Here is a 14161-nt window from a genome sequence, read left to right on the forward strand (position 1 = left end):
ATAACCCCGGTAAATAAAAGAATAAATAAATGACATTAAAAAAATAGTTAGAGAGTGTGGCTTTCAAGGGCAGGTTCGAGCATTTGTTGGACTTGATCTCCCTAGGGCTACAACAAGCTGTAGATTGTGAAGCTTACAGTCTCATGGTCTTACTGCTCCATGACATCATTAACTAAAGCATGGAGGGATCTTTCAGCTAGGGCACCAAAGCCACAAGACAACCATTACATCCCGCTCTTTATTGAATTGCAACAAGAAGAGAGAAACCGCAAATGTCTCCCAGTGGAGAGGAGCTGCTTAAGAAATGTGTACAGCAAAGATGGAAAAAAATCAGTAAATAAATCTACATAAGGCCCAGTTCCGACGGATACATGGTAGCAAGGAAGCCCATCTTGACAACATAAACTTACTTAAATATTTCCACTTAAAAGCTTTTAAAGACAATGAAAGCATTAAAGGTGGCATCTGTCATAAAGGCTGATTTTGTCACAGATCAGTTTGTTCAGATATTTGGTTGTGACGTGTGAAGTGACATAGCAAATTAAATCAACTTTGTAGCTTTGTGTATATCCCAGTGACACTATGCTGATGATGTAGCACAGCTTAAATCGAATAAAAGGCTAAAAGAAACTGACAATCAGACCCACTGATAATGTTCACTTTGATTAAATCAGCCTGACTTTGCAAGCCATGTTAAATTATAGGCATTATGACACTGTGAAATACACTGAGCTACAAAGTCTTTCATCATTTGACCCATCAAAGAGTCATGACACAACTTACCATCTGCAAAAAAGTGAGTCATTGTTCAAGACAGAGACCTGGACTCCTTGAATCTGAGTCAAGACCAGGACCAAATTATGATTTTTTCAAAATGTAAAAGTTTAAAAAGAAGAAAGGGGAAAAAATGTATTTGTAGTTTACTGTACATCCATTATCATTCATTATACATAATATACACTGACATTCCTCTTCATTAAGTACACCTCCTTATTTCTACACACATTGTCCATTTTTTCAGCTCCACATACCATATTGGAGAACTTTGTCTTTCTACAATTACAGACTGTAGTCCATCTGTTTCTCTGACGACTTTATTAGCCCCCTTTCACCATTTTCTTTAATGGTCAGGACCCCCACAGCACCACCACAAAGCAGATATTATTTGGGTAGTGGATCATTCTCAGCTCTGCAGTGACACTAACAGTGCTAGTGTGCGTTGCACTGGTATGAGTGGATCAGACACAGCAGTGCTGCTGGAGTTTTTAAACACCTCACTGTCACTGCTGGACTAAGAATAGACCACCAACCAAAAACATTCAACCAACCAACTGTCCTGTGGGCAGTGTCCTGTGACCACTGATGAGGGATGAGAGGATCACATGACCATTGAAGACCAGAATAAAAGGGGGGCATCAAAGTATGCAGAAAAATAGATGGACTACAGTCAATAATTGTAGAATTACAATGTGCTCCTATATGGTAAGAGGAGCTGAAAAATGGCAAATGGATACATATACAAGGAGGTGGTTTTAATGAAGTGGCTGGTTAGTGTATGTTAATACACAGACACACACACACACACACATATACAGTGGGGAAAAAAGTATTTAGTCAGTCACCAATTGTGCAAGTTCTCCCACTTAAAAAGATGAGAAAGCCTGTAATTGACATCATAGTTAGACTTCAACTATGAGAGACAAAATGAGGGGAAAAAAATCAGAAAATCACATTGTCTGATTTTTAAAGAATTTATTTGCAAATAATGGTGGAAAATAAGTATTTGGTCAATAACAAAAGTTCATCTCAATACTTTGTTATATATCCTTTGTTGGCAATGACAGAGGTCAAATGTTTTCTGTAAGTCTTTACAAGGTTGGCACACACCATTGCTGGTATGTTGGCCCATTCCTCCATGCAGATCTCCTCTAGAGCAGTGATGTTTTGGGTGTCGGCTCTGGAACTAAACTCCTTGATAGGGGTTGGTCCCTCTCCTACTCAGGGGTTGCACAGGGTGAGAGGCACTGGACGGGAGTGGAGATACTCACGAGTCCCCGGCTGTTTGGAGTTTGTATGAGTGTGTCACCTCAATGCAAATTAAAATCGCAGAGAGGAAAACTCTGACTGTTGCTTGTGTTTATGCACCAAACAACAGGTCAGAGTATTCGGCCTTCTTGGAGCGAGTGGGCAGGGTTCTGGAAAGGGTCCCGCCTACAGACTCCATAGTCTTACTGGGGGACTTCAATGCTCATGTTGGCAATGACTGGGAGACCTGGAGAGGCGTGATTGGGAAGAACGGCCTGCCATGATCTAAACCTGAATGGTGAATTGTTATTGGACTTCTGTGGCAGGCATAAATTGTCCATAACAAACACTAAGTTCGAACACAAGGATGTTCATAAGTGTACATGGTACCAGAGCTCCTTGGGTCACAGGTCAATGATCGACTTTGTTGTCGTTTCATCTGACACGGTGGGGTGTACCAGGCACAGCCTACCGGGATAAGGCCCCGGGGTCATCCTAGTATGCGCTGGAGGGATTACATCTCCAAGTTGGCCTGGGATCAGCTTGGGGTCCCTGGGAATGAGCTGAAGGAAGTTGCAGGGGACAGGGTCACATACATATATACACATATATATATACATATATATATATATATATATATATATATATATATATATATATATATATATATGTATATATATATATACATACTGTATATATACTGTGTATATATATATATATATATATACACACTGGTCAAAAAAATAAAGGGTCAAATAACACATCCTAGATCTGAATGAATGAAATATTCTCATTGAATACTTTGTTCTGTACAAAGTTGAATGTGCTGACAACAAAATCACACAAAATCATCAATGGAAATCAAATTTATTAACCAATGGAGGTCTGGATTTGGAGTCACACACAAAATTAAAGTGGAAAAACACACTCCAACTTTTATGTAATGTCCATAAAATAAGTCAAAATGAGGCTCAGTATTGTGTGTGGCCTCCACGTGCCTGTATGACCTCCCTACAACGCCTGCGCATGCTCCTGATGAGGTGACGGATGGTCTCCTGAGGGATCTCCTCCCAGACCTGGACTAAAGCATCCTCCAACTCCTGGACAGTCTGTGGTGCAACGTGGCGTTGGTGGATGGAGCGAGACATGATGTCCCAGATGTACTCAATCGGATTCAGGTCTGGGGAACAGGCGGGCCAGTCCATAGCTTCAATGCGTTCATCTTGCAGGAACTGCTGACACACTCCAGCCACATGAGGTCTAGCATTGTCCTGCATTTGGAGGAACCCAGGGCCAACCGCAACAGCATATGGTCTCACAAGGGGTCTGAGGATCTCATCTCGGTACCTAATGGCAGTCAGGCTACCTCTGGCAAGCACATGGAGGGCTGTGCGGCCCACCCCACACCATTACTGACCCACTGCCAAACCGGTCATGCTGAAGGATGTTACAGGCAGCAGATCGCTCTCCACGGCGTCTCCAGACTCTGTCACGTCTGTCACATGTGCTCAGTGTGAATCTGCTTTTTGCCAATCCTGGTGTTCCCTGGCAAATGCCAAGCGTCCTGCACGGTGTTGGGCTGTGAGCACAACCCCCATCTGTGGACGTCAGGCCCTCATACCATCCTCATGGAGTCGGTTTCTAACCGTTTGTGCACATTTGTGGCCTTCTGGAGGTCATTTTGCAGGGCTCTGGCAGTGCTCCTCCTGTTCCTCCTTGCACAAAGGTGGAGGTAGCGGTCCTGCTGCTGGGTTGTTGCCCTCCTACGGCCTCCTCCACATCTCCTGGTGTACTGGCCTGTCTCCTGGTAGCCCCTCCAGCCTCTGGACACTACGCTGACAGACACAGCAAACCTTCTTGCCACAGCTCGCATTGATGTGCCATCCTGGATGAGCTGCACTACCTGAACCACTTGTGTGGGTTGTAGAGTCCATCTCATGCTACCACGAGTGTGAAAGCACCGCCAACATTCAAAAGTGACCAAAACATCAACCAGAAAGCAGAAAGGTACTGAGAAGTGGTCTGTGGTCCCCACCTGCAGAACCACTCCTTTATTGAGTGTGTCTTGCTAATTGCCAATAATTTCCACCTGTTGTCTTTTGCATTTGCACAACAGCTGTGAAATTGATTGTCAATCAGTGTTGCTTCCTAAGTGGACAGTTTGATTTCACAGAAGTTTGATTTACTTGGAGTTATATTGTGTTGTTTAAGTGTTCCCTTTATTTTTTGAGCAGTATATATATATATATATATGTGTGTGTGTGTGTGTATGTGTGTGTCCCTGCGATGGACTGGTGACCTGTCCAGGGTGTATCCTGCCTCTGCTCGATGACTGCTGGGATAGGCTCCAGCACCCTCCTGTGACCCTGAGGGAGAAGCGGCTATATATATATATATATATATATATATATATATATATATCAACTATCTTACAAATAACATACTTTTTAGTATTAAACGAAAACATTACAGTGATAATAACATTTTGTTTGTTCTAAGTCAAAATGATCTAGAGACTGATACTAGTAATTTATGTCTTGAGTACCATCTAATACTGTATTCCTTTTTCTTACACTTTTTGAAAACATCAACTGCTGTGTTTATGTCTTTGTGTTCTATTTTCTGGTAGCACATTTCTGTCGGTCCATTCACATTTCATGGACAAACAAAATTGATCAAACAGAAAACAGAATATATAATATAGTTAGAATTTTCAGTCCCTTTTTAGGAAAGCAATGATATACATGCACATTGTATGCATATTACATGACATTGTAGATGACAATGGTTCAAAAAAAGTAAATATTATTTGACATTGATGTAATTACAAGCTATGCTGTAACAATTTCATTAGTTTTTATTAGTTTTAATTTTCTCTAGTATATATACATAATGGATGACAATCCTGCCATGCTGTCCTAGTAGAGTAAACCAGTAGATTAGCAATCGTAGTTGGCCTTTTTATTGTACATTCAGCCCACTTCCTTTGTATTGAACAGGACAGGACAGCTGTAGATGTTAACCTGGCTATAGTGTATTTGACACAGCCCCAGGGGTTTGAATCCTTGTGCACAGCACATCAGAGAGAGGGGCAGTTCACTTTGTGCTGTGGTGTGCTGCTTATAAGTTAAGAAGTGTCCTTGCATGTCTGCCTGTCTGGAACTGCAATGCCCATAAGCTCCTCCTTTCTCTAGTCCACTGGCAACTATTCAATATTCAGCACACCACAAAGACCAGCAGACAGCCTCTGAAGAGTCTGTTATTGGGAGTAACGTAAAGGTATAACCTGTATATGTTGCTTTCTGTCTCTCTCTATCTGTCTGTCTTTTTCTCTCTCTCAAACGGACACATTCTGAAAGTGTGCCCTGAGACACAGTCTGAATTCAGATGGATCGCAGGTTGCCTTTATGACCAATAGTACACTGTAGGACAGTAGCCAAACTTTAACCATCACACCATGAGAAGATTAATGTGCCCATGTGCAGGATCTATGATACACTTAACTACAACAGTAGCCTACTGGGCAAGACAAGTAATATTTTAAAACTGTTACTTTCATGATAAATACAGCAACATATTCCTTTATAGCAGCAGTCTTGCTCCACCATTTTTCAAAGTATTGGGGCGATGCTCCACCAATGTTTGATTGACTTACAACCCCAATTCCAATGAAGTTGGGACGTTGTGTAAAACATGAATAAAAACAGAATATTTACAAATCCTTTTCAACCTATATTCAATTGAATACACTACAAAGACAAGATATTTAATGTTCAAACGGATAAACTTCATTGTTTTTTGCAAATATTCACTCATTTTGAATTTGATGCCTGCAACACGTTCCAAAGAAGTTGGGACAGGGGCATGTTTACCACTGTGTTACATCACCTTTCCTTTTAACAACACTCAATAAGCGTTTGGGAACTGAGGACACTAATTGTTGAAGCTTTGTAGGTGGAATTCTTTTCCATTCTTGCTTAATGTACAACTTTAGTTGCTCAACAGTCCGGGGTCTCCATTGTCATATTTTGCGCTTCATAATGCGCCACACATTTTCAATGGGAGACAGGTCTGGACTGCAGGCAGGCCAGTCTAGTACCGGCACTCTTTTAATACGAAGCCATGCTGTTGTAACATGTGCAGAATGTGGCTAGGCATTGTCTTGCTGAAATAAGCAGGGCACCACAGGACACTTTCCACTTTGCATCAGTCCATCTCAGATGAGCTCAGGCCCAGAGAAGCTGGCGGCGTTTCTGGGTGTTGTTGATATTTGGCTTTCGCTTTGCATGACAAATGAAAAGAGTTTTAACTTGCACTTGTAGAAGGAGCGACGAACTGTGTTCACTGACAGTGGTTTTCTGAAGTGTTCCTGAGCCCATGTGATAATATCCGTTACAGAATGATGTCGGTTTTTAATGCAGTGGATTGGGGATCAAAGGTCACGGGCATTCAATGTTTGGTTTTCTGCCTTGCTGCTTACTTGCAGAGATTTCTCCAGATTCTCTGAATCCTTTGATGATATTATGGACTGTAGATGATGAAATCCCTAAATTCCTTGCAATTGCACGTTGAGAAACGTTGTTCTTAAACTGTTGGACTATTTCCTCACGCAGTTGTCCACAAAGTGGTGAACCTCGCCCCAGCCTTGCTTATCAACGATTGAGCCTTTCAGGGATGCTCCCTTTATACCCAATTATGACACTTACCTGTTTCCAATTAACCTGCTCACCTGTGGAATGTTCCAAACAGGTGTTTTTTGAGTATTCCTCAACTTTCCCAGTCTTTTGTTGCCCTTGTCCCAACTTCTTTGGAACGTGTTGCAGGCATCATATTCAAAATGAGTGAATATTTGCAAAAAACAATAAAGTTGATCTGTTTGAACATTAAATATCTTGTCTTTGTAGTGTATTCAATTGAATATATAATGAAAAGGATTTGCAAATCATCATATTCTGTTTTTATTTATGTTTTATACAATGTCCCAACTTCATTGGAATTGGGGTTGTACATCAAAAATTCTCATTGACCCCTTAAATGGCCAGGGCCCACTGGCAGGCCCAAAGTTTTATTGCACACTTGTATCATCTGAGAATAGCTCAGCCAGTTTGCATTAAGGTCTCTGTAGTCATTGGATAATGAGCCTTAGTACATAAAGCCTGGGTTTTTAAGTAGTTAAACTGCATGGACCACTGACCAACAGACATAAAGAGATGTAGAGATGTAGAGATGAGAGTTAAATACAATGGCAGAACCAATTCAAATTCTCTGTTACAGCTGGTGGGCCAGACCTTTTCTTAACAATGAATTCTTTGTAATCCAATGAATTTGGTCACAGTTAATGTTATCATGCTACAGTATGTGAAATTTATTTAATGTAAAGTTTCAATATTGCATACTGTCATCTTGCTAAACTAAGGTAGGCCCCTCAGATTTTAAGATTATTTAACTGCAAATAGAAATTTTAAAAAGGTTCTGATCTAAGTTGAAGACCTACATGTACTTGTTTCAGAGTGGAATTTGTATTTTATGTTGCATTCATATATTTCCAAAAAACTGTGGTAGCCATGCATTGATTCATTACATGTATTTTTTAATTGAAGTGAGACAAACACCATCTTTGTCAAGTGCAGGCCTAGTTGGGAGTGAGTTGCTAAAACACAATCAGGTTGCAAAGAGAAAACAGGAATAGAGTATGCAGAGATGTAGGCCAGTTATAAGTCCCAAAGTGGCCTATTATTGTTTTTCACTCAAAAATCATCTAATATAATAATGCCCTCAGTTTTGAAACATTCATTACACCTCCCACTCAGTGTGTGTGCAAGTGTTGGATCTCAGGGTGTGACTGTAGGTGTCACACAATTTGTACTGCACCACATCTCAAATATCTGATTGGTTGGCACTTATCTTATGAGCATACAGTTCTTACAGAACTAGTTAGAGCACCACCACGTCGGTGTCACTGCAGTGCTAAGAATGATCCACCACCAAAATAATAACTCCTTTGTGGTGGTCCTCTGGGGACCCCTGAAGAACAGGTTAAAGAGGCTAACAAAGTATGCAGAGAAACAGATGGACTACAATTTGTAATTGTAGAATGACACATTGCACCTATATGATAAATTAAGCTAACAAAATGGACAGTAAGTGGACTAAGGAGGTGTACTTAATGAATTGGCAAGTTGGTGTATGTAATAAACTTGAAGTTTAAGCATCTAAAGATGAAGCCCTATTATCTCCACCCCTTTCCTTTCTTCCAAAACCACACATCAGTATTGGTATAAGTCATAGCAACACATCTATCCTTCATTTTTTGCGGACACACTCTGTAAATTGAAAATAATGAAACTAACTTACAAATGGTAAAATATAAATAATAACTGTAATTTGATTGAAATAACTGTGACCTGGTTACATGTTTTAAATACATCCTACTCTGGTTCTGAGTGCTTAGTGTTAATGTATAATTCTGATTACTACACTGTATATCAGAAAGTTTGAGCTGTTCTACAATATATTGAAGAATCTTATTCCATTAGATGTATTTTTGATTATGAGAAACATCTTACTAAGATAAGTATAGATGTGGATTATATATGGAGGAATATGTGTGACACACATGGTCTCATTGTTTATATATGAAAAAGGCCTGCAGCTCCATTTTGACTTTCTTTTGTCTTTGGCAGATAGATAAAATAAATAAATAAGACAAGAAAGGAAACTGCGAATGAATGAATAATGCCACCATCTGTTGATGCCAATCTACAGCAGCCATAAAGTTGATTTCTTGGTTTGAGCATTGTGGAGATATACAAGGAAAAAGCCATTCAAAAAGCCATTATGGGCTTCACAAATGGTCCTTATATTTCATCTATACGAGTTAGTATCCTCCATGACTCTTTTTAGTGGTTGTAATAGCAATTGCATCCTATTTTCTTTCTGTTTTCTCCTTGTCTTGTAATGAAGGTACGCTTGCGCTTCAGAGGTAGTGGGAATTATGGCCACAATATGTCCTGTCACTGCAAGAAGGAGTTTCCAAAATGCGAGATGATAAAGGTGACTGCATTCTTATTTATCAGTTTGTGGTGTTTCTCTGATGCATCATGATCTGCTTTGAGTTTTACTTTGTTTATTGTCCACTACGAATCACTATATGGACTTTTCATTGAGTTTCATGTTCTCGCAATACACTAATGAGTGGATCAATCTCATCCATCTTCTACTTTGTACACAGGCAGGAAACAATTAAGTGCAGTCTATAAGAAATTTAGTGGTGACAATTTTTGCCAGTATTAACTTAAGGACACAGTTTGTGCTTGTTAAAAAAAAAATCAGCATCCAAAGTATTTGAACAGTTATTAACTCACTCTCAAGAGGTCTAACAAAAAAGCTGATCTTAGATGTTGCATCTGTTTTTATTGCAGTGCTAATGTCAGTAGAGTATGTTTCAGGGACAGTCAAAACATTGTTAATAAGAAAGAATGCCCTGGTGAGCCCTTAGCAGTAGTAAACAGACCATAGTCATGAAGTCACAGTCATGAAGATAAACACTATTTCAGGTCAGGAACATTATTCAGGATATAAGATATAAAATAGAGAGAAGAATACAGCAGAATGACCTCATTGTCTTTAACACAAAATGCAAACTACTGGTGAGCCTCAATAGAAAAACAAGAACACAGTTTGCTAAAGGGGACAAGTCTGCAGAGCTCTAGGACAAAGCCTTTTGTTTGGCTTAGATGGCGAATAACCATTCCCTGTGAAAGAATTACTGTATTACTGCACAGATAAGAAAGGAACTACATATGATCTAGAGCATACCACCTCATCTGTGAAACATGGATGGCTGCCTGGCTGAATTCTGAAGTGTACAGAAGTTTCTTGACAGGTCCGACCTAATGCCTCAAAACTCATTGGACAGCACTTCTCCTTGCTGCAGGACAATGACCTGAAACACATTATTAAAGGAAGTCTGGAGTTTTTCAGGGCCAAAAAGTGAAATATATTTAAGTACTCATGTCAGTCATTCGAACTGAATCCCATTGGGCAAAGATTTCATTTACTGAAGACCAGACTTAAGGCAAAAGCCCTGAAGAATGAGTGGCCATTGAAAATTGAAAATTATAGTCTGACAAAGTCTCACAAGGGAATCTGGAGAATGCTGTGATGGTTATAGGTTGCAGATTTCAGACAGTCACAATGTATTTTTTTCTCATCAATACATTTTGATTGTATTTGAAAAAAGTTTATTTAATAATTCTCAAAATTGAAGGGTTTTTGGATTGTTGATATACAGGAACCACTTTTGGTTCCTTAACGGGATGATTTTTATCCCCTTCCATGACCAGGGCTGAATGACATGCCAAAAGATTTTTAAACACTTATATAACCTAAGAATAGCTCAACCAGTGTGCATGGAAATTACAAAGTAATAAACCATATTGTGTAACTGTAAAGTCCTTCTTTGCCTTTTTTCATTTCTGCCTTTGTTTCCCTGTTTTGCTGGGCCATGTACTTTTGTTTATATATGCCATGTGCATTTGTTTGTTTTGGTTTCCAGTTCCACCCTTTTGTCACACCCCTCACCTGTATCTTGTGTTTGGACCCTGCCCAGTAATTACTTCCAGTTGTTTATTGTTGGTGTGTATATATACTCCTTGTTTTAGTCGGGTCTTTGGTTGGCGTTGTGTTTGTTGTTGTTCTGAGATTAGTTGCAGCTTTGGTGTGATGTTGTTTTAGTTTTGCCTCTTAGTCCTGTTTCATTTCTTGATTGTTTTCGTTGTGTTCTTGTTTTCTGGCAATTTTCTCCTGTCTTTGCCATGGACTCTGTAAAATACTTACATACTGTCTCATCTCCTGCTCACCCAATACTACAGTAAAAAGACTGGGATTTTGATGGGGTTAAAGTGGTGGTTCTCAAACTAGTCCTCAGAGCCCCCCAGATAGTCCAGATTTTTGCTCTCTCCTTGTATGTTGGGAATTGTGGTACATCAAAAATGTTAACTGTCTAGGTGCCTTGAGAGGCACTGCTTGAAGGATCATTTTTGTAAATGAGATGTGTCTGAGTGTGGCTCAGACTTCATTAAAAAGTGTTCTGCTTTGTGTTTGTCTTACATATAACACATTTCATTATGTAATTCAGAGAATCCGGAAAATTGTCTCCGGCCATTTTTACATTCCTCCACCCTCCCTTTCCTCCCTCTACAAAGACCAAGGTGATAATTGATGTCTTTCCATTGAGATTGTAAGGCAGACACTGAGAATAATTGCTTTGCTCTAAAGATGAAACATGTGTTTTACCTCTAGCTTTCAAGTCTTTTTCCCTATCTGCCCACCTTCCCCCAGCAACCTCTCAGGCCTGCCAATTCTTTGCTAATTCATGAAATCAATGCAGTCCATCATAAATAATTCAGGGAACAGCCACACACTGACTGATTGTGGTGGGTTTGTTTGCATGAAAAGGAGGTGTTCAGTTTTACTTGTCCTACCGTGAAAGAATCTCGCAATCTTTAACACACACACACACACACACACACACACACACACACACACACACACACACACACACCACACACACAAGAAGGACTATAAAAGCAATTATAGTGGAAAGCACTGTTCAGACAGGATTAGTTGTCCATGGGAAGGTGGGGTAATGCCAGTCTACCACAGGATATCTGTAATGTTGTAGTCCAATTCACAAGGGATAAGAAAACTCTGTAGAAATGACAAATGATGAGGATGACAGAGATGGGTGTGGGTACTTGATTTTACATATTACTTTTACTCCAGAAATGAGTAGCAACATGTCAAAACATTTCATTTAGCCATTATTCTGATTACCCTAACCATCTGTCCTGCTGTCTTAAGTGAATGCACTGTGTCACTAGCATTGTCATCAGCTTGGGAATTCATAGCCAGCAGTCAACATTACTGCATAAAACCAAAAGTTTTTTTTCTGTCATTTTTGCATATTTCGATTTTCAGAGTTCTACCCTTGAGGTAGGACAGAACATATCGACCTGATTTTAGCTAAGAGAACACAAGTAAATGCTTCTTCAACTGCCTCCATATTTCCAAAACGCCCTTTATAGACTATTTACAGATTATTTGCACAGGATTAGTATAACCCAAGATTATCCCTATGCTTCCCCCTTATTATTATACTGACTTGTATTTTGTTTGTAACTCTCCCCATTACCCAGATTTCCAGCTATTTCTTGGCACTTTTGTATTCATACCTCTTTGTATGCTGTTGATCTTTTGATATTGATTGCTGCTGTTTCTGTTTGTGATATTATTTGTCTGGTTTTGGTCCTTCTGCCTTCATCATTTTCCCAGCCTTTGTTGTTTCGTCGTTGATTAACCTGGACTCAAATAAGCAGACACAACATTCACATCCAGCTGTTTCTTCATTACAGTAGTGACCCTGCATAGCCCTTAGGCAGACACTTACAGATTGCAAATGTCACATCAAAATATCTAAGATTTAGAATTTGCTGTTTGCATTATGTAAACACTTTATAATTAATGGACCAATAGAAATGGCCCAAAATTATATTACTTAAGTTTTATAGTTATTCTGCTTCTATACACTCTCCGAAATAAAGGTATTAAACTGTCACTGGGGCAGTACCCTCTTGTCACAGGGATGGTACAATAGAGGGTACATCTCAGTACCTTCAGTCAGGGAACATAACTGTACCAAAATCCATTAAAATAATATATTTTTAGGTTGTATTGACTCCACACACCCCGTCTCATCTCCAGGCTTTTTATTTTATTGTTCTGTTTTAAACATTAAGTTATGAAAAAGTACAAATATGAATTTTTCACCTGAAAAAATGTATTTAAGCTACAAAATTGGACTTTAAAACTACTGTTGGACTTTAAGGGGACATTTACATTGTTTGTACCCTGATGAACTGAAAATGTACCAGCACAGAACCTGTCTGGCCCACTGATATTCTTGGCAAATAAACAACACCAGTGGTAACAAGTCAAGATCAACCTCAGACTTGAAACTCTCACTGTAATCCCCTTTTCTAAATCAAAACACTGGACACACATTTCAGACAGAATAACTGTCTGACATCCATGAACTCCTGGAGACAGCGCACTTCATTCTTTACCCCACAGGAGTAACCACTACTGCCCTGTCTACCCACCCATCAAAGACACTTAACACTGCAGAGATGGGTGCACTCACCTCAAAATCAGTCCCCTTGACCCAAACACAAATCTCAGAACTGCTCTCTCAGCAACAGTAAAGCTCCTCTCCTCTCCTGTAAAAGACAGAGATGGAAGGAGAAAGATGTTAATACTTGAGGACAGGATTCAGCACAGTTCTTTGCAAATATTTATTTAGGCCTAATATTAAGAAAGAACTACAATTTTTTTTGGTTGGGGGTAGTGTTAAAATACTACTTTTTAGGTTAATCATTTTTTGGAAGTACACTCTGCCACACTTGATTATAAGTGACAAGATTAATTTGCATCTTATTACAGCCACAACACAGACATCTGGCAGAATTATGAGTCACTGAAATGTGAACTTCAATTAGGAAAATAAATACAATTTCATTACCATTCACATTTCATTGACTCTCACACTTTATTAGTGGTATGAGGTAGTTTGATAAGTGCTAATTACATACAGTGTATCCCTAATGAATTCAACATGTAAGCCTTGCCTGTGTTCATATTGAGGCACACATGTAACAAACCTAGTTTTCTCTTAAGTTCCAAATATAGAAACAAGACCAAAGTAAAAATAAATGGATTCATTTGCAATGAGACTTCTTAATGAAAGATGTTCTTTTGTTTCTGACTGTGTGTGGTGTACGCACACTGCTCTGTAGATTTAGAATTTGCAGATTACATGATAGCACTTTAGTACTTTCAGGTACCATAAAATTAGAAGGTAAAGAAATGATGATAAAGGATGAACAATTCCTGTTATTTAAACAAAAGGAACATATCAAACATATGATTAAGCATTTTTCTTAGTCAAGATGAAGATTAAAGGAAATGGAGAAAACAGTGCTTTGGGCCTGGATTTAAACTGCCTTTTATAAAGGTTTCCATTTGAATTTAGAAGTACTTTATTACTCATTATTTCATTTCTCAGAATAATCACACC

General features: G+C 39.2%; 1 protein-coding gene across 1 annotated transcript in view; it reads right to left on the bottom strand.

The window, feature by feature from the left end:
• The window catches only part of LOC108430851 (cadherin-18), a 214639-nt gene extending 201344 nt beyond the window's left edge, over positions 1 to 13295 (bottom strand). The window contains exon 1 of the mRNA XM_037544460.1: positions 13229 to 13295. The gene's annotated coding sequence lies outside the window, so the exon portion shown is untranslated. The remainder of the gene's footprint in view (positions 1 to 13228) is intronic.
• Between the last annotated feature and the right edge of the window lie 866 nt (positions 13296 to 14161).

This window comes from Pygocentrus nattereri, chromosome 13 (assembly GCF_015220715.1).
Source record: "Pygocentrus nattereri isolate fPygNat1 chromosome 13, fPygNat1.pri, whole genome shotgun sequence".
NCBI lineage: Eukaryota > Metazoa > Chordata > Actinopteri > Characiformes > Serrasalmidae > Pygocentrus > Pygocentrus nattereri.